The sequence below is a fragment of the Triturus cristatus genome, chromosome 3_2 (genome assembly GCF_964204655.1).
Source record: "Triturus cristatus chromosome 3_2, aTriCri1.1, whole genome shotgun sequence".
In the NCBI taxonomy this organism is placed as follows: Eukaryota; Metazoa; Chordata; class Amphibia; order Caudata; family Salamandridae; genus Triturus; species Triturus cristatus.
Window position 1 is genome coordinate 730169 of NC_140584.1, and position 26266 is coordinate 756434.

A 26266-nucleotide genomic window follows, 5' to 3' on the forward strand; every position below is an offset into this window, starting at 1 on the left:
ATTAGGCCAGAGTACGAGTCTAAGACCTTAGCTATTAGGCCAGAGTAAGAGATAAGACCTTAGCTATTAGGCCAGAGTAAGAGTTAAGACCTTAACCAGTAGGCCAGAGTAAGAGTTAAGACCTTAGCTATTAGTCCAGAGAAAGAGTTAAGACCTTAACCATTAGGCCAGAGTACGAATCTAAGACCTTAGCTACTAGGCCAGAGTACGAGTCTAAGACCTTAGCTATTAGGCCAGCGTAAGAGTTAAGACCTTAACCAGTAGGCCAGAGTAAGAGTTAAGACCTTAACCAGTAGGCCAGAGTACGAGTCTAAGACCTTAGCTATTAGTCCAGAGTAAGAGTTAAGACCTTAGCTATTAGTCCAGTGTAAAAGTTAAGACCTTAACCATTAGGCCAGAGTACGAGTCTAAGACATTAGCTATTAGGCCAGAGTAGGAGTTCAGACCTTAACCAATAGGCCAGAGTACGGGCCTAAGACCTTAGCTATTAGGCCAGAGTAAGAGTTAAGACCTTAACCAGTAGGCCAGAGTAAGAGTTGAGACCTTAACCATTAGGCCAGAGTACGAGTCTAAGACCTTAGCTACTAGGCCAGAGTAAGTGTTAAGACCTTAACCAGAAGGCCCGAGTAAGAGTTAAGACCTTAACCTGCAGGCCATAGTACGAGTCTAAGACCTTAGCTATTAGGCCAGAGTACGAGTCCAAAACCTTAGCTGTTAGGCCAGAGTAAGAGTTAAGACCTTAACCAGTAGGCCAGAGTAAGAGTTAAGACCTTAGCTATTAGGCCAGAGTACGAGTCTAAGACCTTAGCTATTAGGCCAGAGTAAGAGTTAAGACATTAGCTATTAGGCCAGAGTAAGAGTTAAGACATTAGCTATTAGGCCAGAGTATGAGTCTAAGACCTTAGCTATTATGCCAGAGTAAGAGTTAAGACCTTAACCAGTAGGCCAGAATACAAGACTAATACCTTAGCTATTAGACCAGAGTAAGAGTTAAGACCTTAACCAGTAGGCCAGAGTAAGAGTTAAGACCTTAGCTATTAGGCCAGAGTACGAGTCTAAGACCTTAGCTATTATGCCAGAGTAAGAGTTAAGACCTTAACCAGTAGGCCAGAGTACGAGTCTCAAACCTTAGCTATTAGGCCAGAGTAAGAGTTAAGACCTTAACCAGTAGGCCAGAGTAAGAGTTAAGACCTTACCATTAGGCCAGAGTATGAGTCTAAGACCTTAGCTATTAGGCCAGAGTAAGAGTTAAGACCTTAGCTATTAGGCCAGAGTAAGAGTTAAGACCTTAACCAGTAGGCCAGAGTAAGAGTTAAGACCTTAGCTATTAGGCCAGAGTAGGAGTTAAAAGCTTAACCATTAGGCCAGAGTACGAGTCTAAGACCTTATCTATTAGGCCAGAGTACGAGTCTAAGACCTTAGCTATTAGGCCAGAGTAAGAGTTAAGACCTTAGCTATTAGGCCAGAGTAAGAGTTAAGACCTTAACCAGTAGGCCAGAGTAAGAGTTAAGACCTTAACCATTAGGCCAGAGTACGAGTCTAAGACCTTACCTATTAGGCCAGAGTACGAGTCTAAGACCTTAACCAGTAGGCCAGAGTAAGAGTTAAGACCTTAACCATTAGGCCAGAGTACGAGTCTAAGACCTTAGCTATTAGGCAGGAGTAAGAGTTAAGACCTTAGCTATTAGGCCAGAGTAAGAGTTAAGACCTTAACCAGTAGGCCAGAGTACGAGTCTAAGACCATAGCTATTAGGCCAGAGTAAGAGTTAAGACCTTAACCAGTAGGCCAGAGTAAGAGTTAAGACCTTAACCATTAGGCCAGAGTACGAGTCTAGGACCTTAGCTATTAGGCCAGAGTAAGAGATAAGACCTTAGCTATTAGGCCAGAGTAAGAGTTAAGACCTTAACCAGTAGGCCAGAGTAAGAGTTAAGACCTTAGCTATTAGTCCAGAGAAAGAGTTAAGACCATAACCATTAGGCCAGAGTACGAATCTAAGACCTTAGCTACTAGGCCAGAGTACGAGTCTAAGACCTTAGCTATTAGGCCAGCGTAAGAGTTAAGACCTTAACCAGTAGGCCAGAGTAAGAGTTAAGACCTTAACCAGTAGGCCAGAGTACGAGTCTAAGACCTTAGCTATTAGTCCAGAGTAAGAGTTAAGACCTTAGCTATTAGTCCAGTGTAAAAGTTAAGACCTTAACCATTAGGCCAGAGTATGAGTCTAAGACCTTAGCTATTAGGCCAGAGTAGGAGTTAAGACCTTAACCAATAGGCCAGAGTACGGGCCTAAGACCTTAGCTATTAGGCCAGAGTACGAGTCTAAGACCTTAGCTATTAGGCCAGAGTAAGAGTTAAGACCTTAACCAGTAGGCCAGAGTACGAGTCTAAGACCTTAGCTATTAGGCCAGAGTAAGAGTTAAGACCGTAGCTATTAGGCCAGAGTACGAGTCTAAGACCTTAGCTATTAGGCCAGAGTAAGAGTTAAGACCTTAACCAGTAGGCCAGAGTAAGAGTTAAGACCTTAGCTATTAGGCCAGAGTAAGAGTTAAGACCTTAACCATTAGGCCAGAGTACGAGTCAAAGACCTTAGCTATTAGGCCAGAGTACGAGTCTAAGACCTTAGCTATTAGGCCAGCGTAAGAGTTAAGACCTTAACCATTAGGCCACAATACGAGTCTAAGACCTTAGCTTTTAGGCCAGAGTAAGAGTTAAGACCTTAACCATTAGGCCAGAGTACGAGTCTAAGACCTTAGCAATTAGTCCAGAGTAAGAGTTAAGACCTTAGCTATTAGGCCAGAGTACGAGTCTAAGACCTTAACCAGTAGGCCAGAGTAAGAGTTAAGACCTTAACCATTAGGCCAGAGTATGAGTCTAAGACCTTAGCTATTAGGCAGGAGTAAGAGTTAAGACCTTAACCAGTAGGCCAGAGTAAGAGTTAAGACCTTAACCAGTAGGCCAGAGTAAGAGTTAAGACCTTAACCTGTAGGCCATAGAACGAGTATAAGACCTTAGCTATTAGGCCAGAGTAAGAGTTAAGACCTTAGCTATTAGGCCATATTACGAGTCTAAGACCTTTGCTATTAGGCCAGAGTAAGAGTTAAGACCTTAGCTATTTGGCCTGACTAAGAGTTAAGACCTTAACCAGTAGGCCAGATTTAGAGTTAAGACCTTAACCATTAGGCCAGAGTACGAGTCTAAGACCTTAGCTATTTGGCCAGAGTAAGAGTTAAGACCTTAACCAGTAGGCCAGAGTAAGAGTTAAGACCTTAACCATTTGGCCAGAGTACGAGTCTAAGACCTTAGCTATTAGGCCAGAGTAAGAGTTAAGACCTTAACCAGTAGGCCAGAGTTAGAGATAAGACCTTAACCAGTAGGCCAGAGTATGAGTCTAAGATCTTAGCTATTAGGCCAGAGTAAGAGTTAAGACCTTAACCATTAGGCCAGAGTACGAGTCTAAGACCTTAGCTATTAGGCCAGAGTAAGAGTTAAGACCTTAACCAGTAGGCCAGAGTAAGAGTTAAGACCTTAACCATTAGGCCAGAGTACGAGTCTAGGACAATAGCTATTAGGCCAGAGTAAGAGTTAAGACCTTAGCAATTAGGCCAGCGTAAGAGTTAAGACCTTAACCAGTAGGCCAGAGTAAGAGTTAAGAACTTAACCATTAGGCCAGAGTACGAGACTAAGACCTTAGCTATTAGGCCAGAGTAAGAGTTAAGACCATAACCAGTAGGCCAGAGTAAGAGTTAAGACCTTAACCAGTAGGCCAGAGCACAATTCTAAGACCTTAGCTATTAGTCCAGAGTAAGAGTTAAGACCTTAGCTATTAGGCCAGAGTACGAGTCTAAGACCTTAGCTATTAGGCCATAGTAAGAGTTAAGACCTTAACCAGTAGGCCAGAGTAAGAGTTAAGACCTTAACCAGTAGGCCAGATTAAGAGTTAAGACCTTAGCTATTTGGCCAGAGTAAGAGTTAAGACCTTAACCATTAGGCCAGAGTACGAGTCTAAGACCTTAGCTATTAGGCCAGAGTAAGAGTTAAGACCTTAACCAGTAGGCCAGAGTAAGAGTTAAGACCTTAACCATTAGGCCAGAGTACGAGTCTAGGACAATAGCTATTAGGCCAGAGTAAGAGTTAAGACCTTAGCAATTAGGCCAGCGTAAGAGTTAAGACCTTAACCAGTAGGCCAGAGTAAGAGTTAAGAACTTAACCATTAGGCCAGAGTACGAGACTAAGACCTTAGCTATTAGGCCAGAGTAAGAGTTAAGACCATAACCAGTAGGCCAGAGTAAGAGTTAAGACCTTAACCAGTAGGCCAGAGCACAATTCTAAGACCTTAGCTATTAGTCCAGAGTAAGAGTTAAGACCTTAGCTATTAGGCCAGAGTACGAGTCTAAGACCTTAGCTATTAGGCCATAGTAAGAGTTAAGACCTTAACCAGTAGGCCAGAGTAAGAGTTAAGACCTTAACCAGTAGGCCAGATTAAGAGTTAAGACCTTAGCTATTTGGCCAGAGTAAGAGTTAAGACCTTAACCATTAGGCCAGAGTACGAGTCTAAGACCTTAGCTATTAAGCCAAGGTAAGAGTTAAGACCTTAACCAGTAGGCCAGAGTAAGAGTTAAGACCTTAACCAGTAGGCCAGAGTTTGAGTCTGAGACGTTAGCTATTAGGCCAGAGTAAGAGTTAAGACCTTAGCTATTAGGCCAGAGTACGAGTCTAAGACCTTAGCTATTAGGCCATAGTAAGAGTTAATACCTTAACCAGTAGGCCAGAGTAAGAGTTAAGACCTTAACCAGTAGGCCAGAGTAAGAGTTAAGACCTTAGCTATTAGGCCAGAATAAGAGTTAAGACCTTAACCATTAGGCCAGAGTACGAGTCTAAGACCTTAGCTATTAGGCCAGAGTAAGAGTTAAGACCTTAACCAGTAGGCCAGAGTAAGAGATAAGACCTTAACCAGTAGGCCAGAGTACGAGTCTAAGATCTTAGCTATTAGGCCAGAGTAAGAGTTAAGACCTTAACCATTACACCAGAGTACGAGTCTAAGACCTTAGCTATTAGGCCAGAGTAAGAGTTAAGACCTTAACCAGTAGGCCAGAGTAAGAGTTAAGAACCTAAACAATTAGGCCAGAGTACGAGTCTAGGACCACAGCTATTAGGCCAGAGTAAGAGTTAAGACCTTAGCAATTAGGCCAGCGTAAGAGTTAAGACCTTAACCAGTAGGCCAGAGTAAGAGTTAAGAACTTAACCATTAGGCCAGAGTACGAGACTAAGACCTTAGCTATTAGGCCAGAGTAAGAGTTAAGACCATAACCAGTAGGCCAGAGTAAGAGTTAAGACCTTAACCAGTAGGCCAGATCACAAGTCTAAGACCTTAGCTATTAGTCCAGAGTAAGAGTTAAGACCTTAGCTATTAGGCCAGAGTACGAGTCTAAGACCTTAGCTATTAGGCCATAGTAAGAGTTAAGAACTTAACCAGTAGGCCAGAGTAAGAGTTAAGACCTTAACCAGTAGGCCAGATTAAGAGTTAAGACCTTAGCTATTAGGCCAGAGTAAGAGTTAAGACCTTAACCATTAGTTCAGAGTACGAGTCTAAGACCTTAGCTATTAGGCCAAGGTAAGAGTTAAGACCTTAACCAGTAGGCCAGAGTAAGAGTTAAGACCTTAACCAGTAGGCCAGAGTTCGAGTCTGAGACGTTAGCTATTAGGCCAGAGTAAGAGTTAAGACCTTAGCTATTAGGCCAGAGTACGAGTCTAAGACCTTAGCTATTAGGCCATAGTAAGAGTTAAGACCTTAACCAGTAGGCCAGAGTAAGAGTTAAGACCTTAACCAGTAGGCCAGAGTAGGAGTTAAGACCTTAGCTATTAGGCCAGAATAAGAGTTAAGACCTTAACCATTAGGCCAGAGTACGAGTCTAAGACCTTAGCTATTAGGCCAGAGTACGAGTCTAAGACCTTAGCTATTAGGCCAGAGTAAGAGTTAAGACCTTAACTAGTAGGCCAGAGTAAGAGTTAAGACCTTAACCAGTAGGCCAGAGTACGAGGCTAAGAACTTAGCTATTAGGCCAGAGTAAGAGTTGAGACCTTAGCTCTAAGGCCAGAGTAAAAGTTAAGACCTTAACCATTAGGCCACAGTACAAGTCTAAGACCTTAGCTATTAGGCCAGAGTAAGAGTTAAGACCTTAACCATCAGGCCAGAGTACGAGTCTAAGACCTTAGCTATTAGGCCAGAGTACGAGTCTAAGACCTTAGCTATTAGGCCAGAGTAAGCGTTAAGACCGTAACCATTAGGCCAGAGTACGAGTTAAGACCTTAACCAGTAGGCCAGAGTACGAGGCTAAGACCTTAGCTATTAGGCCAGAGTAAGAGTTAAGACCTTAGCTATTAGGCCAGAGTACGAGTCCAAGACCTTAGCTGTTGGCCAGAGTAAGAGTTAAGACCTTAACCAGTAGGCCAGAGTAAGAGTTAAGACCTTAGCTCTTAGGCCAGAGTAGAAGTTAAAAGCTTAACCATTAGGCCAGAGTACGAGTCTAAGACCTTATCTATTAGGCCAGAGTACGAGTCTAAGACCTTAGCTATTAGGCCAGAGTAAGAGTTAAGACCTTAACCAGTAGGCCAGAGTAGGAGTTAAGCCCTTAACCAGTAGGCCAGAGTATGAGTCTAAGACCTTAGCTATTAGGCCAAAGTAAGAGTTAAGACCTTAGCTATTAGGCCAGAGTAAGAGTTAAGACCTTAACCAGTACGCCAGAGTAAGAGTTAAGACCTTAACCATTAGGCCAGAGTACGAGTCTAAGACCTTAGCTATTAGGCCAGAGTACTAGTCTAAGACCTTAACCAGTAGGCCAGAGTAAGAGTTAAGACCTTAACCATTAGGCCAGAGTACGAGTCTAAGACCTTAGCTATTAGGCAGGAGGAAGAGTTAAGACCTTAGCTATTAGGCCAGAATAAGAGTTAAGACCTTAACCAGTAGGCCAGAGTACGAGTCTAAGACCATAGCTATTAGGCCAGAGTAAGAGTTAAGACCTTAACCAGTAGGCCAGAGTAAGAGTTAAGACCTTAACCATTAGGCCAGAGTACGAGTCTAAGACCTTAGCTATTAGGCCAGAGTAAGAGATAAGACCTTAGCTATTAGGCCAGAGTAAGAGTTAAGACCTTAACCAGTAGGCCAGAGTAAGAGTTAAGACCTTAGCTATTAGTCCAGAGAAAGAGTTAAGACCTTAACCATTAGGCCAGAGTACGAATCTAAGACCTTAGCTACTAGGCCAGAGTACGAGTCTAAGACCTTAGCTATTAGGCCAGCGTAAGAGTTAAGACCTTAACCAGTAGGCCAGAGTAAGAGTTAAGACCTTAACCAGTAGGCCAGAGTACGAGTCTAAGACCTTAGCTATTAGTCCAGAGTAAGAGTTAAGACCTTAGCTATTAGTCCAGTGTAAAAGTTAAGACCTTAACCATTAGGCCAGAGTACGAGTCTAAGACATTAGCTATTAGGCCAGAGTAGGAGTTAAGACCTTAACCAATAGGCCAGAGTACGGGCCTAAGACCTTAGCTATTAGGCCAGAGTAAGAGTTAAGACCTTAACCAGTAGGCCAGAGTAAGAGTTGAGACCTTAACCATTAGGCCAGAGTACGAGTCTAAGACCTTAGCTATTAGGCCAGAGTAAGTGTTAAGACCTTAACCAGAAGGCCCGAGTAAGAGTTAAGACCTTAACCTGCAGGCCATAGTACGAGTCTAAAACCTTAGCTATTAGGCCAGAGTACGAGTCCAAGACCTTAGCTGTTAGGCCAGAGTAAGAGTTAAGACCTTAACCAGTAGGCCAGAGTAAGAGTTAAGACCTTAGCTATTAGGCCAGAGTACGAGTCTAAGACCTTAGCTATTAGGCCAGAGTAAGAGTTAAGACATTAGCTATTAGGCCAGAGTAAGAGTTAAGACATTAGCTATTAGGCCAGAGTACGAGTCTAAGACCTTAGCTATTATGCCAGAGTAAGAGTTAAGACCTTAACCAGTAGGCCAGAATACAAGACTAATACCTTAGCTATTAGACCAGAGTAAGAGTTAAGACCTTAACCAGTAGGCCAGAGTAAGAGTTAAGACCTTAGCTATTAGGCCAGAGTACGAGTCTAAGACCTTAGCTATTATGCCAGAGTAAGAGTTAAGACTTTAACCAGTAGGCCAGAGTACGAGTCTCAAACCTTAGCTATTAGGCCAGAGTAAGAGTTAAGACCTTAACCAGTAGGCCAGAGTAAGAGTTAAGACCTTACCATTAGGCCAGAGTATGAGTCTAAGACCTTAGCTATTAGGCCAGAGTAAGAGTTAAGACCTTAGCTATTAGGCCAGAGTAAGAGTTAAGACCTTAACCAGTAGGCCAGAGTAAGAGTTAAGTCCTTAGCTATTAGGCCAGAGTAGGAGTTAAAAGCTTAACCATTAGGCCAGAGTACGAGTCTAAGACCTTATCTATTAGGCCAGAGTACGAGTCTAAGACCTTAGCTATTAGGCCAGAGTAAGAGTTAAGACCTTAACCAGTAGGCCAGAGAAAGAGTTAAGACCTTAACCATTAGGCCAGAGTACGAATCTAAGACCTTAGCTACTAGGCCAGAGTACGAGTCTAAGACCTTAGCTATTAGGCCAGCGTAAGAGTTAAGACCTTAACCAGTAGGCCAGAGTAAGAGTTAAGACCTTAACCAGTAGGCCAGAGTACGAGTCTAAGACCTTAGCTATTAGTCCAGAGTAAGAGTTAAGACCTTAGCTATTAGTCCAGTGTAAAAGTTAAGACCTTAGCTATTAGGCCAGAGTACGAGTCTAAGACCTTAGCTATTAGGCCAGAGTAAGAGTTAAGACCTTAACCAGTAGGCCAGAGTACGAGTCTAAGACCTTAGCTATTAGGCCAGAGTAAGAGTTAAGACCGTAGCTATTAGGCCAGAGTACGAGTCTAAGACCTTAGCTATTAGGCCAGAGTAAGAGTTAAGACCTTAACCAGTAGGCCAGAGTAAGAGTTAAGACCTTAGCTATTAGGCCAGAGTAAGAGTTAAGACCTTAACCATTAGGCCAGAGTACGAGTCAAAGACCTTAGCTATTAGGCCAGAGTACGAGTCTAAGACCTTAGCTATTAGGCCAGCGTAAGAGTTAAGACCTTAACCATTAGGCCACAATACGAGTCTAAGACCTTAGCTTTTAGGCCAGAGTAAGAGTTAAGACCTTAACCATTAGGCCAGAGTACGAGTCTAAGACCTTAGCAATTAGTCCAGAGTAAGAGTTAAGACCTTAGCTATTAGGCCAGAGTACGAGTCTAAGACCTTAACCAGTAGGCCAGAGTAAGAGTTAAGACCTTAACCATTAGGCCAGAGTATGAGTCTAAGACCTTAGCTATTAGGCAGGAGTAAGAGTTAAGACCTTAACCAGTAGGCCAGAGTAAGAGTTAAGACCTTAACCAGTAGGCCAGAGTAAGAGTTAAGACCTTAACCTGTAGGCCATAGTACGAGTATAAGACCTTAGCTATTAGGCCAGAGTAAGAGTTAAGACCTTAACCATTAGGCCAGAGTACGAGTCTAAGACCTTAGCTATTAGGCCAGAGTACGAGTCTAAGACCTTAGCTATTAGGCCATAGTAAGAGTTAATACCTTAACCAGTAGGCCAGAGTAAGAGTTAAGACCTTAACCAGTAGGCCAGAGTAAGAGTTAAGACCTTAGCTATTAGGCCAGAATAAGAGTTAAGACCTTAACCATTAGGCCAGAGTACGAGTCTAAGACCTTAGCTATTAGGCCAGAGTAAGAGTTAAGACCTTAACCAGTAGGCCAGAGTAAGAGATAAGACCTTAACCAGTAGGCCAGAGTACGAGTCTAAGATCTTAGCTATTAGGCCAGAGTAAGAGTTAAGACCTTAACCATTACACCAGAGTACGAGTCTAAGACCTTAGCTATTAGGCCAGAGTAAGAGTTAAGACCTTAACCAGTAGGCCAGAGTAAGAGTTAAGAACCTAAACAATTAGGCCAGAGTACGAGTCTAGGACCACAGCTATTAGGCCAGAGTAAGAGTTAAGACCTTAGCAATTAGGCCAGCGTAAGAGTTAAGACCTTAACCAGTAGGCCAGAGTAAGAGTTAAGAACTTAACCATTAGGCCAGAGTACGAGACTAAGACCTTAGCTATTAGGCCAGAGTAGGAGTTAAGACCTTAACCAATAGGCCAGAGTACGGGCCTAAGACCTTAGCTATTAGGCCAGAGTAAGAGTTAAGACCTTAACCAGTAGGCCAGGGTAAGAGTTGAGACCTTAACCATTAGGCCAGAGTATGAGTCTAAGACCTTAGCTATTAGGCCAGAGTAAGTGTTAAGACCTTAACCAGAAGGCCCGAGTAAGAGTTAAGACCTTAACCTGCAGGCCATAGTACGAGTCTAAGACCTTAGCTATTAGGCCAGAGTACGAGTCCAAGACCTTAGCTGTTAGGCCAGAGTAAGAGTTAAGACCTTAACCAGTAGGCCAGAGTAAGAGTTAAGACCTTAGCTATTAGGCCAGAGTATGAGTCTAAGACCTTAGCTATTACGCCAGAGTAAGAGTTAAGACATTAGCTATTAGGCCAGAGTAAGAGTTACGACATTAGCTATTAGGCCAGAGTACGAGTCTAAGACCTTAGCTATTATGCCAGAGTAAGAGTTAAGACCTTAACCAGTAGGCCAGAATACAAGACTAATACCTTAGCTATTAGACCAGAGTAAGAGTTAAGACCTTAACCAGTAGGCCAGAGTAAGAGTTAAGACCTTAGCTATTAGGCCAGAGTACGAGTCTAAGACCTTAGCTATTATGCCAGAGTAAGAGTTAAGACTTTAACCAGTAGGCCAGAGTACGAGTCTCAAACCTTAGCTATTAGGCCAGAGTAAGAGTTAAGACCTTAACCAGTAGGCCAGAGTAAGAGTTAAGACCTTACCATTAGGCCAGAGTATGAGTCTAAGACCTTAGCTATTAGGCCAGAGTAAGAGTTAAGACCTTAGCTATTAGGCCAGAGTAAGAGTTAAGACCTTAACCAGTAGGCCAGAGTAAGAGTTAAGTCCTTAGCTATTAGGCCAGAGTAGGAGTTAAAAGCTTAACCATTAGGCCAGAGTACGAGTCTAAGACCTTATCTATTAGGCCAGAGTACGAGTCTAAGACCTTAGCTATTAGGCCAGAGTAAGAGTTAAGACCTTAGCTATTAGGCCAGAGTAAGAGTTAAGACCTTAACCAGTAGGCCAGAGTAAGAGTTAAGACCTTAACCATTAGCCCAGAGTACGAGTCTAAGACCTTAGCTATTAGGCCAGAGTAAGAGTCTAAGACCCTAACCAGTAGGCCCGAGTAAGAGTTAAGACCTTAACCATTAGGCCAGAGTACGAGTCTAAGATCTTAGCTATTAGGCAGGAGTAAGAGTTAAGACCTTAGCTATTAGGCCAGAGTAAGAGTTAAGACCTTAACCAGTAGGCCAGAGTATGAGTCTAAGACCATAGCTATTAGGCCAGAGTAAGAGTTAAGACCTTAACCAGTAGGCCAGAGTAAGAGTTAAGACCTTAACCATTAGGCCAGAGTACGAGTCTAAGACCTTAGCTATTAGGCCAGAGTAAGAGATAAGACCTTAGCTATTAGGCCAGAGTAAGAGTTAAGACCTTAACCAGTAGGCCAGAGTAAGAGTTAAGACCTTAGCTATTAGTCCAGAGAAAGAGTTAAGACCTTAACCATTAGGCCAGAGTACGAATCTAAGACCTTAGCTACTAGGCCAGAGTACGAGTCTAAGACCTTAGCTATTAGGCCAGCGTAAGAGTTAAGACCTTAACCAGTAGGCCAGAGTAAGAGTTAAGACCTTAACCAGTAGGCCAGAGTACGAGTCTAAGACCTTAGCTATTAGTCCAGAGTAAGAGTTAAGACCTTAGCTATTAGTCCAGTGTAAAAGTTAAGACCTTAGCTATTAGGCCAGAGTACGAGTCTAAGACCTTAGCTATTAGGCCAGAGTAAGAGTTAAGACCTTAACCAGTAGGCCAGAGTACGAGTCTAAGACCTTAGCTATTAGGCCAGAGTAAGAGTTAAGACCGTAGCTATTAGGCCAGAGTACGAGTCTAAGACCTTAGCTATTAGGCCAGAGTAAGAGTTAAGACCTTAACCAGTAGGCCAGAGTAAGAGTTAAGACCTTAGCTATTAGGCCAGAGTAAGAGTTAAGACCTTAACCATTAGGCCAGAGTACGAGTCAAAGACCTTAGCTATTAGGCCAGAGTACGAGTCTAAGACCTTAGCTATTAGGCCAGCGTAAGAGTTAAGACCTTAACCATTAGGCCACAATACGAGTCTAAGACCTTAGCTTTTAGGCCAGAGTAAGAGTTAAGACCTTAACCATTAGGCCAGAGTACGAGTCTAAGACCTTAGCAATTAGTCCAGAGTAAGAGTTAAGACCTTAGCTATTAGGCCAGAGTACGAGTCTAAGACCTTAACCAGTAGGCCAGAGTAAGAGTTAAGACCTTAACCATTAGGCCAGAGTATGAGTCTAAGACCTTAGCTATTAGGCAGGAGTAAGAGTTAAGACCTTAACCAGTAGGCCAGAGTAAGAGTTAAGACCTTAACCAGTAGGCCAGAGTAAGAGTTAAGACCTTAACCTGTAGGCCATAGTACGAGTATAAGACCTTAGCTATTAGGCCAGAGTAAGAGTTAAGACCTTAACCATTAGGCCAGAGTACGAGTCTAAGACCTTAGCTATTAGGCCAGAGTACGAGTCTAAGACCTTAGCTATTATGCCAGAGTAAGAGTTAAGACCTTAACCAGTAGGCCAGAGTACGAGTCTAAAACCTTAGCTATTAGGCCAGAGTAAGAGTTAAGACCTTAACCAGTAGGCCAGAGTAAGAGTTAAGACCTTAACCATTAGGCCAGAGTACGAGTCTAAGACCTTAGCTATTAGGCCAGAGTAAGAGTTAAGACCTTAACCAGTAGGCCAGAGTAAGAGATAAGACCTTAACCAGTAGGCCAGAGTACGAGTCTAAGATCTTAGCTATTAGGCCAGAGTAAGAGTTAAGACCTTAACCATTACACCAGAGTACGAGTCTAAGACCTTAGCTATTAGGCCAGAGTAAGAGTTAAGACCTTAACCAGTAGGCCAGAGTAAGAGTTAAGAACCTAAACAATTAGGCCAGAGTACGAGTCTAGGACCACAGCTATTAGGCCAGAGTAAGAGTTAAGACCTTAGCAATTAGGCCAGCGTAAGAGTTAAGACCTTAACCAGTAGGCCAGAGTAAGAGTTAAGAACTTAACCATTAGGCCAGAGTACGAGACTAAGACCTTAGCTATTAGGCCAGAGTAAGAGTTAAGACCATAACCAGTAGGCCAGAGTAAGAGTTAAGACCTTAACCAGTAGGCCAGAGCACAAGTCTAAGACCTTAGCTATTAGTCCAGAGTAAGAGTTAAGACCTTAGCTATTAGGCCAGAGTACGAGTCTAAGACCTTAGCTATTAGGCCATAGTAAGAGTTAAGAACTTAACCAGTAGGCCAGAGTAAGAGTTAAGACCTTAACCAGTAGGCCAGATTAAGAGTTAAGACCTTAGCTATTAGGCCAGAGTAAGAGTTAAGACCTTAACCATTAGTTCAGAGTACGAGTCTAAGACCTTAGCTATTAGGCCAAGGTAAGAGTTAAGACCTTAACCAGTAGGCCAGAGTAAGAGTTAAGACCTTAACCAGTAGGCCAGAGTTCGAGTCTGAGACGTTAGCTATTAGGCCAGAGTAAGAGTTAAGACCTTAGCTATTAGGCCAGAGTACGAGTCTAAGACCTTAGCTATTAGGCCATAGTAAGAGTTAAGACCTTAACCAGTAGGCCAGAGTAAGAGTTAAGACCTTAACCAGTAGGCCAGAGTAGGAGTTAAGACCTTAGCTATTAGGCCAGAATAAGAGTTAAGACCTTAACCATTAGGCCAGAGTACGAGTCTAAGACCTTAGCTATTAGGCCAGAGTAAGAGTTAAGACCTTAACTAGTAGGCCAGAGTAAGAGTTAAGACCTTAACCAGTAGGCCAGAGTACGAGGCTAAGAACTCAGCTATTAGGCCAGAGTAAGAGTTGAGACCTTAGCTATTAGGCCAGAGTAAAAGTTAAGACCTTAACCATCAGGCCAGAGTACGAGTCTAAGACCTTAGCTATTAGGCCAGAGTACGAGTCTAAGACCTTAGCTATTAGGCCAGAGTAAGCGTTAAGACCTTAACCATTAGGCCAGAGTACGAGTTAAGACCTTAACCAGTAGGCCAGAGTACGAGGCTAAGACCTTAGCTATTAGGCCAGAGTAAGAGTTAAGACCTTAGCTATTAGGCCAGAGTACGAGTCCAAGACCTTAGCTGTTGGCCAGAGTAAGAGTTAAGACCTTAACCAGTAGGCCAGAGTAAGAGTTAAGACCTTAGCTATTAGGCCAGAGTACGAGTCTAAGACCTTAGCTATTAGGCCAGAGTAAGAGTTAAGACATTAGCTATTAGGCCAGAGTAAGAGTTAAGACCTTAGCTATTAGGCCAGAGTACGAGTCTAAGACCTTAGCTATTATGCCAGAGTAAGAGTTAAGACCTTAACCAGTAGGCCAGAATACAAGACTAATACCTTAGCTATTAGACCAGAGTAAGAGTTAAGACCTTAACCAGTAGGCCAGAGTAAGAGTTAAGACCTTAGCTATTAGGCCAGAGTACGAGTCTAAGACCTTAGCTATTATGCCAGAGTAAGAGTTAAGACTTTAACCAGTAGGCCAGAGTACGAGTCTCAAACCTTAGCTATTAGGCCAGAGTAAGAGTTAAGACCTTAACCAGTAGGCCAGAGTAAGAGTTAAGACCTTACCATTAGGCCAGAGTATGAGTCTAAGACCTTAGCTATTAGGCCAGAGTAAGAGTTAAGACCTTAGCTATTAGGCCAGAGTAAGAGTTAAGACCTTAACCAGTAGGCCAGAGTAAGAGTTAAGTCCTTAGCTATTAGGCCAGAGTAGGAGTTAAAAGCTTAACCATTAGGCCAGAGTACGAGTCTAAGACCTTATCTATTAGGCCAGAGTACGAGTCTAAGACCTTAGCTATTAGGCCAGAGTAAGAGTTAAGACCTTAGCTATTAGGCCAGAGTAAGAGTTAAGACCTTAACCAGTAGGCCAGAGTAAGAGTTAAGACCTTAACCATTAGCCCAGAGTACGAGTCTAAGACCTTAGCTATTAGGCCAGAGTAAGAGTCTAAGACCCTAACCAGTAGGCCCGAGTAAGAGTTAAGACCTTAACCATTAGGCCAGAGTACGAGTCTAAGATCTTAGCTATTAGGCAGGAGTAAGAGTTAAGACCTTAGCTATTAGGCCAGAGTAAGAGTTAAGACCTTAACCAGTAGGCCAGAGTATGAGTCTAAGACCATAGCTATTAGGCCAGAGTAAGAGTTAAGACCTTAACCAGTAGGCCAGAGTAAGAGTTAAGACCTTAACCATTAGGCCAGAGTACGAGTCTAAGACCTTAGCTATTAGGCCAGAGTAAGAGATAAGACCTTAGCTATTAGGCCAGAGTAAGAGTTAAGACCTTAACCAGTAGGCCAGAGTAAGAGTTAAGACCTTAGCTATTAGTCCAGAGAAAGAGTTAAGACCTTAACCATTAGGCCAGAGTACGAATCTAAGACCTTAGCTACTAGGCCAGAGTACGAGTCTAAGACCTTAGCTATTAGGCCAGCGTAAGAGTTAAGACCTTAACCAGTAGGCCAGAGTAAGAGTTAAGACCTTAACCAGTAGGCCAGAGTACGAGTCTAAGACCTTAGCTATTAGTCCAGAGTAAGAGTTAAGACCTTAGCTATTAGTCCAGTGTAAAAGTTAAGACCTTAGCTATTAGGCCAGAGTACGAGTCTAAGACCTTAGCTATTAGGCCAGAGTAAGAGTTAAGACCTTAACCAGTAGGCCAGAGTACGAGTCTAAGACCTTAGCTATTAGGCCAGAGTAAGAGTTAAGACCATAGCTATTAGGCCAGAGTACGAGTCTAAGACCTTAGCTATTAGGCCAGAGTAAGAGTTAAGACCTTAACCAGTAGGCCAGAGTAAGAGTTAAGACCTTAGCTATTAGGCCAGAGTAAGAGTTAAGACCTTAACCATTAGGCCAGAGTACGAGTCAAAGACCTTAGCTATTAGGCCAGAGTACGAGTCTAAGACCTTAGCTATTAGGCCAGCGTAAGAGTTAAGACCTTAACCATTAGGCCACAATACGAGTCTAAGACCTTAGCTTTTAGGCCAGAGTAAGAGTTAAGACCTTAACCATTAGGCCAGAGTACGAGTCTAAGACCTTAGCAATTAGTCCAGAGTAAGAGTTAAGACCTTAGCTATTAGGCCAGAGTACGAGTCTAAGACCTTAACCAGTAGGCCAGAGTAAGAGTTAAGACCTTAACCATTAGGCCAGAGTATGAGTCTAAGACCTTAGCTATTAGGCAGGAGTAAGAGTTAAGACCTTAACCAGTAGGCCAGAGTAAGAGTTAAGACCTTAACCAGTAGGCCAGAGTAAGAGTTAAGACCTTAACCTGTAGGCCATAGTACGAGTATAAGACCTTAGCTATTAGGCCAGAGTAAGAGTTAAGACCTTAACCATTAGGCCAGAGTACGAGTCTAAGACCTTAGCTATTAGGCCAGAGTACGAGTCTAAGACCTTAGCTATTAGGCCATAGTAAGAGTTAATACCTTAACCAGTAGGCCAGAGTAAGAGTTAAGACCTTAACCAGTAGGCCAGAGTAAGAGTTAAGACCTTAGCTATTAGGCCAGAATAAGAGTTAAGACCTTAACCATTAGGCCAGAGTACGAGTCTAAGACCTTAGCTATTAGGCCAGAGTAAGAGTTAAGACCTTAACCAGTAGGCCAGAGTAAGAGATAAGACCTTAACCAGTAGGCCAGAGTACGAGTCTAAGATCTTAGCTATTAGGCCAGAGTAAGAGTTAAGACCTTAACCATTACACCAGAGTACGAGTCTAAGACCTTAGCTATTAGGCCAGAGTAAGAGTTAAGACCTTAACCAGTAGGCCAGAGTAAGAGTTAAGAACCTAAACAATTAGGCCAGAGTACGAGTCTAGGACCACAGCTATTAGGCCAGAGTAAGAGTTAAGACCTTAGCAATTAGGCCAGCGTAAGAGTTAAGACCTTAACCAGTAGGCCAGAGTAAGAGTTAAGAACTTAACCATTAGGCCAGAGTACGAGACTAAGACCTTAGCTATTAGGCCAGAGTAAGAGTTAAGACCATAACCAGTAGGCCAGAGTAAGAGTTAAGACCTTAACCAGTAGGCCAGAGCACAAGTCTAAGACCTTAGCTATTAGTCCAGAGTAAGAGTTAAGACCTTAGCTATTAGGCCAGAGTACGAGTCTAAGACCTTAGCTATTAGGCCATAGTAAGAGTTAGGAACTTAACCAGTAGGCCAGAGTAAGAGTTAAGACCTTAACCAGTAGGCCAGATTAAGAGTTAAGACGTTAGCTATTAGGCCAGAGTAAGAGTTAAGACCTTAACCATTAGTTCAGAGTACGAGTCTAAGACCTTAGCTATTAGGCCAAGGTAAGAGTTAAGACCTTAACCAGTAGGCCAGAGTAAGAGTTAAGACCTTAACCAGTAGGCCAGAGTTCGAGTCTGAGACGTTAGCTATTAGGCCAGAGTAAGAGTTAAGACCTTAGCTATTAGGCCAGAGTACGAGTCTAAGACCTTAGCTATTAGGCCATAGTAAGAGTTAAGACCTTAACCAGTAGGCCAGAGTAAGAGTTAAGACCTTAACCAGTAGGCCAGAGTAGGAGTTAAGACCTTAGCTATTAGGCCAGAATAAGAGTTAAGACCTTAACCATTAGGCCAGAGTACGAGTCTAAGACCTTAGCTATTAGGCCAGAGTAAGAGTTAAGACCTTAACTAGTAGGCCAGAGTAAGAGTTAAGACCTTAACCAGTAGGCCAGAGTACGAGGCTAAGAACTCAGCTATTAGGCCAGAGTAAGAGTTGAGACCTTAGCTATTAGGCCAGAGTAAAAGTTAAGACCTTAACCATCAGGCCAGAGTACGAGTCTAAGACCTTAGCTATTAGGCCAGAGTACGAGTCTAAGACCTTAGCTATTAGGCCAGAGTAAGCGTTAAGACCTTAACCATTAGGCCAGAGTACGAGTTAAGACCTTAACCAGTAGGCCAGAGTACGAGGCTAAGACCTTAGCTATTAGGCCAGAGTAAGAGTTAAGACCTTAGCTATTAGGCCAGAGTACGAGTCCAAGACCTTAGCTGTTGGCCAGAGTAAGAGTTAAGACCTTAACCAGTAGGCCAGAGTAAGAGTTAAGACCTTAGCTATTAGGCCAGAGTACGAGTCTAAGACCTTAGCTATTAGGCCAGAGTAAGAGTTAAGACATTAGCTATTAGGCCAGAGTAAGAGTTAAGACCTTAGCTATTAGGCCAGAGTACGAGTCTAAGACCTTAGCTATTATGCCAGAGTAAGAGTTAAGACCTTAACCAGTAGGCCAGAATACAAGTCCAATACCTTAGCTATTAGACCAGAGTAAGAGTTAAGACCTTAACCAGTAGGCCAGAGTATGAGTTAAGACCTTAGCTATTAGGCCAGAGTACGAGTCTAAGACCTTAGCTATTAGGCCAGAGTAAGAGTTAAGACCTTAGCTATTAGGCCAGAGTACGAGTCTAAGACCTTAGCTATTATGCCAGAGTAAGAGTTAAGACCTTAACCAGTAGGCCAGAGTACGAGTCTAAAACCTTAGCTATTAGGCCAGAGTAAGAGTTAAGACCCTAACCAGTAGGCCAGAGTCAGAGTTAAGACCTTACCATTAGGCCAGAGTATGAGTCTAAGACCTTAGCTATTAGGCCAGAGTAAGAGTTAAGACCTTAGCTATTAGGCCAGAGTAAGAGTTAAGACCTTAACCAGTAGGCCAGAGTAAGAGTTAAGACCTTAGCTCTTAGGCCAGAGTAGAAGTTAAAAGCTTAACCATTAGGCCAGAGTACGAGTCTAAGACCTTATCTATTAGGCCAGAGTACGAGTCTAAGACCTTAGCTATTAGGCCAGAGTAAGAGTTAAGACCTTAACCAGTAGGCCAGAGTAAGAGTTAAGACCTTAACCAGTAGGCCAGAGTATGAGTCTAAGACTTTAGCTATTAGGCCAGAGTAAGAGTTAAGACCTTAGCTATTAGGCCAGAGTAAGAGTTAAGACCTTAACCAGTAGGCCAGAGTAAGAGTTAAGACCTTAACCATTAGGCCAGAGTACGAGTCTAAGACCTTAGCTATTAGGCCAGAGTACGAGTCTAAGACCTTAACCAGTAGGCCAGAGTAAGAGTTAAGACCTTAACCATTAGGCCAGAGTACGAGTCTAAGACCTTAGCTATTAGGCAGGAGTAAGAGTTAAGACCTTAGCTATTAGGCCAGAGTAAGAGTTAAGACCTTAACCAGTAGGCCAGAGTACGAGTCTAAGACCATAGCTATTAGGCCAGAGTAAGCGTTAAGACCTTAACCATTAGGCCAGAGTACGAGTTAAGACCTTAACCAGTAGGCCAGAGTACGAGGCTAAGACCTTAGCTATTAGGCCAGAGTAAGAGTTAAGATCTTAGCTATTAGGCCAGAGTACGAGTCCAAGACCTTAGCTGTTGGCCAGAGTAAGAGTTAAGACCTTAACCAGTAGGCCAGAGTAAGAGTTAAGACCTTAGCTATTAGGCCAGAGTACGAGTCTAAGACCTTAGCTATTAGGCCAGAGTAAGAGTTAAGACATTAGCTATTAGGCCAGAGTAAGAGTTAAGACCTTAGCTATTAGGCCAGAGTACGAGTCTAAGACCTTAGCTATTATGCCAGAGTAAGAGTTAAGACCTTAACCAGTAGGCCAGAATACAAGTCTAATACCTTAGCTATTAGACCAGAGTAAGAGTTAAGACCTTAACCAGTAGGCCAGAGTATGAGTTAAGACCTTAGCTATTAGGCCAGAGTACGAGTCTAAGACCTTAGCTATTAGGCCAGAGTAAGAGTTAAGACATTAGCTATTAGGCCAGAGTAAGAGTTAAGACCTTAGCTATTAGGCCAGAGTACGAGTCTAAGACCTTAGCTATTATGCCAGAGTAAGAGTTAAGACCTTAACCAGTAGGCCAGAGTACGAGTCTAAAACCTTAGCTATTAGGCCAGAGTAAGAGTTAAGACCTTAACCAGTAGGCCAGAGTAAGAGTTAAGACCTTAACCATTAGGCCAGAGTACGAGTCTAAGACCTTAGCTATTAGGCCAGAGTACGAGTCTAAGACCTTAACCAGTAGGCCAGAGTAAGAGTTAAGACCTTAACCATTAGGCCAGAGTACGAGTCTAAGATCTTAGCTATTAGGCAGGAGTAAGAGTTAAGACCTTAGCTATTAGGCCAGAGTAAGAGTTAAGACCTTAACCAGTAGGCCAGTGTACGAGTCTAAGACCATAGCTATTAGGCCAGAGTAAGAGTTAAGACCTTAACCAGTAGGCCAGAGTAAGAGTTAAGACCTTAACCATTAGGCCAGAGTACGAGTCTAAGACCTTAGCTATTAGGCCAGAGTAAGAGATAAGACCTTAGCTATTAGGCCAGAGTAAGAGTTAAGACCTTAACCAGTAGGCCAGAGTAAGAGTTAAGACCTTAGCTATTAGTCCAGAGAAAGAGTTAAGACCTTAACCATTAGGCCAGAGTACGAATCTAAGACCTTAGCTACTAGGCCAGAGTACGAGTCTAAGACCTTATCTATTAGGCCAGCGTAAGAGTTAAGACCTTAACCAGTAGGCCAGAGTAAGAGTTAAGACCTTAACCAGTAGGCCAGAGTACGAGTCTAAGACCTTAGCTATTAGTCCAGAGTAAGAGTTAAGACCTTAGCTATTAGTCCAGTGTAAAAGTTAAGACCTTAGCTATTAGGCCAGAGTACGAGTCTAAGACCTTAGCTATTAGGCCAGAGTAAGAGTTAAGACCTTAACCAGAAGGCCAGAGTACGAGTCTAAGACCTTAGCTATTAGGCCAGAGTAAGAGTTAAGACCGTAGCTATTAGGCCAGAGTACGAGTCTAAGACCTTAGCTATTAGGCCAGAGTAAGAGTTAAGACCTTAACCAGTAGGCCAGAGTAAGAGTTAAGACCTTAGCTATTAGGCCAGAGTAAGAGTTAAGACCTTAACCATTAGGCCAGAGTACGAGTCAAAGACCTTAGCTATTAGGCCAGAGTACGAGTCTAAGACCTTAGCTATTAGGCCAGCGTAAGAGTTAAGACCTTAACCATTAGGCCACAATACGAGTCTAAGACCTTAGCTTTTAGGCCAGAGTAAGAGTTAAGACCTTAACCATTAGGCCAGAGTACGAGTCTAAGACCTTAGCAATTAGTCCAGAGTAAGAGTTAAGACCTTAGCTATTAGGCCAGAGTACGAGTCTAAGACCTTAACCAGTAGGCCAGAGTAAGAGTTAAGACCTTAACCATTAGGCCAGAGTATGAGTCTAAGACCTTAGCTATTAGGCAGGAGTAAGAGTTAAGACCTTAACCAGTAGGCCAGAGTAAGAGTTAAGACCTTAACCAGTAGGCCAGAGTAAGAGTTAAGACCTTAACCTGTAGGCCATAGTACGAGTATAAGACCTTAGCTATTAGGCCAGAGTAAGAGTTAAGACCTTAGCTATTAGGCCATATTACGAGTCTAAGACCTTTGCTATTAGGCCAGAGTAAGAGTTAAGACCTTAGCTATTTGGCCTGACTAAGAGTTAAGACCTTAACCAGTAGGCCAGAGTAAGAGTTAAGACCTTAACCAGTAGGCCAGAGTAAGAGTTAAGACCTTAACCAGTAGGCCAGAATACAAGTCTAATACCTTAGCTATTAGACCAGAGTAAGAGTTAAGACCTTAACCAGTAGGCCAGAGTATGAGTTAAGACCTTAGCTATTAGGCCAGAGTACGAGTCTAAGACCTTAGTTATTAGGCCAGAGTAAGAGTTAAGACATTAGCTATTAGGCCAGAGTAAGAGTTAAGACCTTAGCTATTAGGCCAGAGTACGAGTCTAAGACCTTAGCTATTATGCCAGAGTAAGAGTTAAGACCTTAACCAGTAGGCCAGAGTACGAGTCTAAAACCTTAGCTATTAGGCCAGAGTAAGAGTTAAGACCTTAACCAGTAGGCCAGAGTCAGAGTTAAGACCTTACCATTAGGCCAGAGTATGAGTCTAAGACCTTAGCTATTAGGCCAGAGTAAGAGTTAAGACCTTAGCTATTAGGCCAGAGTAAGAGTTAAGACCTTAACCAGTAAGCCAGAGTAAGAGTTAAGACCTTAGCTCTTAGGCCAGAGTAGAAGTTAAAAGCTTAACCATTAGGCCAGAGTACGAGTCTAAGACCTTATCTATTAGGCCAGAGTACGAGTCTAAGACCTTAGCTATTAGGCCAGAGTAAGAGTTAAGACCTTAACCAGTAGGCCAGAGTAAGAGTTAAGACCTTAACCAGTAGGCCAGAGTATGAGTCTAAGACCTTAGCTATTAGGCCAAAGTAAGAGTTAAGACCTTAGCTATTAGGCCAGAGTAAGAGTTAAGACCTTAACCAGTAGGCCAGAGTAAGAGTTAAGACCTTAACCATTAGGCCAGAGTACGAGTCTAAGACCTTAGCTATTAGGCCAGAGTACTAGTCTAAGACCTTAACCAGTAGGCCAGAGTAAGAGTTAAGACCTTAACCATTAGGCCAGAGTACGAGTCTAAGACCTTAGCCATTAGGCAGGAGGAAGAGTTAAGACCTTAGCTATTAGGCCAGAGTAAGAGTTAAGACCTTAACCAGTAGGCCAGAGTACGAGTCTAAGACTATAGCTATTAGGCCAGAGTAAGAGTTAAGACCTTAACCAGTAGGCCAGAGTAAGAGTTAAGACCTTAACCATTAGGCCAGAGTACGAGTCTAAGACCTTAGCTATTAGGCCAGAGTAAGAGATAAGACCTTAGCTATTAGGCCAGAGTAAGAGTTAAGACCTTAACCAGTAGGCCAGAGTAAGAGTTAAGACCTTAGCTATTAGTCCAGAGAAAGAGTTAAGACCTTAACCATTAGGCCAGAGTACGAATCTAAGACCTTAGCTACTAGGCCAGAGTACGAGTCTAAGACCTTAGCTATTAGGCCAGCGTAAGAGTTAAGACCTTAACCAGTAGGCCAGAGTAAGAGTTAAGACCTTAACCAGTAGGCCAGAGTACGAGTCTAAGACCTTAGCTATTAGTCCAGAGTAAGAGTTAAGACCTTAGCTATTAGTCCAGTGTAAAAGTTAAGACCTTAACCATTAGGCCAGAGTACGAGTCTAAGACATTAGCTATTAGGCCAGAGTAGGAGTTAAGACCTTAACCAATAGGTCGGAGTACGGGCCTAAGACCTTAGCTATTAGGCCAGAGTAAGAGTTAAGACCTTAACCAGTAGGCCAGGGTAAGAGTTGAGACCTTAACCATTAGGCCAGAGTACGAGTCTAAGACCTTAGCTATTAGGCCAGAGTAAGTGTTAAGACCTTAACCAGAAGGCCCGAGTAAGAGTTAAGACCTTAACCTGCAGGCCATAGTACGAGTCTAAGACCTTAGCTATTAGGCCAGAGTACGAGTCCAAGACCTTAGCTGTTAGGCCAGAGTAAGAGTTAAGACCTTAACCAGTAGGCCAGAGTAAGAGTTAAGACCTTAGCTATTAGGCCAGAGTACGAGTCTAAGACCTTAGCTATTACGCCAGAGTAAGAGTTAAGACATTAGCTATTAGGCCAGAGTAAGAGTTACGACATTAGCTATTAGGCCAGAGTACGAGTCTAAGACCTTAGCTATTATGCCAGAGTAAGAGTTAAGACCTTAACCAGTAGGCCAGAATACAAGACTAATACCTTAGCTATTAGACCAGAGTAAGAGTTAAGACCTTAACCAGTAGGCCAGAGTAAGAGTTAAGACCTTAGCTATTAGGCCAGAGTACGAGTCTAAGACCTTAGCTATTATGCCAGAGTAAGAGTTAAGACTTTAACCAGTAGGCCAGAGAACGAGTCTCAAACCTTAGCTATTAGGCCAGAGTAAGAGTTAAGACCTTAACCAGTAGGCCAGAGTAAGAGTTAAGACCTTACCATTAGGCCAGAGTATGAGTCTAAGACCTTAGCTATTAGGCCAGAGTAAGAGTTAAGACCTTAGCTATTAGGCCAGAGTAAGAGTTAAGACCTTAACCAGTAGGCCAGAGTAAGAGTTAAGTCCTTAGCTATTAGGCCAGAGTAGGAGTTAAAAGCTTAACCATTAGGCCAGAGTACGAGTCTAAGACCTTATCTATTAGGCCAGAGTACGAGTCTAAGACCTTAGCTATTAGGCCAGAGTAAGAGTTAAGACCTTAGCTATTAGGCCAGAGTAAGAGTTAAGACCTTAACCAGTAGGCCAGAGTAAGAGTTAAGACCTTAACCATTAGCCCAGAGTACGAGTCTAAGAACTTAGCTATTAGGCCAGAGTAAGAGTCTAAGACCTTAACCAGTAGGCCCGAGTAAGAGTTAAGACCTTAACCATTAGGCCAGAGTACGAGACTAAGATCTTAGCTATTAGGCAGGAGTAAGAGTTAAGACCTTAGCTATTAGGCCAGAGTAAGAGTTAAGACCTTAACCAGTAGGCCAGAGTATGAGTCTAAGACCATAGCTATTAGGCCAGAGTAAGAGTTAAGACCTTAACCAGTAGGCCAGAGTAAGAGTTAAGACCTTAACCATTAGGCCAGAGTACGAGTCTAAGACCTTAGCTATTAGGCCAGAGTAAGAGATAAGACCTTAGCTATTAGGCCAGAGTAAGAGTTAAGACCTTAACCAGTAGGCCAGAGTAAGAGTTAAGACCTTAGCTTTTAGTCCAGAGAAAGAGTTAAGACCTTAACCATTAGGCCAGAGTACGAATCTAAGACCTTAGCTACTAGGCCAGAGTACGAGTCTAAGACCTTAGCTATTAGGCCAGCGTAAGAGTTAAGACCTTAACCAGTAGGCCAGAGTAAGAGTTAAGACCTTAACCAGTAGGCCAGAGTACGAGTCTAAGACCTTAGCTATTAGTCCAGAGTAAGAGTTAAGACCTTAGCTATTAGTCCAGTGTAAAAGTTAAGACCTTAGCTATTAGGCCAGAGTACGAGTCTAAGACCTTAGCTATTAGGCCAGAGTAAGAGTTAAGACCTTAACCAGTAGGCCAGAGTACGAGTCTAAGACCTTAGCTATTAGGCCAGAGTAAGAGTTAAGACCGTAGCTATTAGGCCAGAGTACGAGTCTAAGACCTTAGCTATTAGGCCAGAGTAAGAGTTAAGACCTTAACCAGTAGGCCAGAGTAAGAGTTAAGACCTTAGCTATTAGGCCAGAGTAAGAGTTAAGACCTTAACCATTAGGCCAGAGTACGAGTCAAAGACCTTAGCTATTAGGCCAGAGTACGAGTCTAAGACCTTAGCTATTAGGCCAGCGTAAGAGTTAAGACCTTAACCATTAGGCCACAATACGAGTCTAAGACCTTAGCTTTTAGGCCAGAGTAAGAGTTAAGACCTTAACCATTAGGCCAGAGTACGAGTCTAAGACCTTAGCAATTAGTCCAGAGTAAGAGTTAAGACCTTAGCTATTAGGCCAGAGTACGAGTCTAAGACCTTAACCAGTAGGCCAGAGTAAGAGTTAAGACCTTAACCATTAGGCCAGAGTATGAGTCTAAGACCTTAGCTATTAGGCAGGAGTAAGAGTTAAGACCTTAACCAGTAGGCCAGAGTAAGAGTTAAGACCTTAACCAGTAGGCCAGAGTAAGAGTTAAGACCTTAACCTGTAGGCCATAGTACGAGTATAAGACCTTAGCTATTAGGCCAGAGTAAGAGTTAAGACCTTAACCATTAGGCAAGAGTACGAGTCTAAGACCTTAGCTATTAGGCCAGAGTACGAGTCTAAGACCTTAGCTATTAGGCCATAGTAAGAGTTATTACCTTAACCAGTAGGCCAGAGTAAGAGTTAAGACCTTAACCAGTAGGCCAGAGTAAGAGTTAAGACCTTAGCTATTAGGCCAGAATAAGAGTTAAGACCTTAACCATTAGGCCAGAGTACGAGTCTAAGACCTTAGCTATTAGGCCAGAGTAAGAGTTAAGACCTTAACCAGTAGGCCAGAGTAAGAGATAAGACCTTAACCAGTAGGCCAGAGTACGAGTCTAAGATCTTAGCTATTAGGCCAGAGTAAGAGTTAAGACCTTAACCATTACACCAGAGTACGAGTCTAAGACCTTAGCTATTAGGCCAGAGTAAGAGTTAAGACCTTAACCAGTAGGCCAGAGTAAGAGTTAAGAACCTAAACAATTAGGCCAGAGTACGAGTCTAGGACCACAGCTATTAGGCCAGAGTAAGAGTTAAGACCTTAGCAATTAGGCCAGCGTAAGA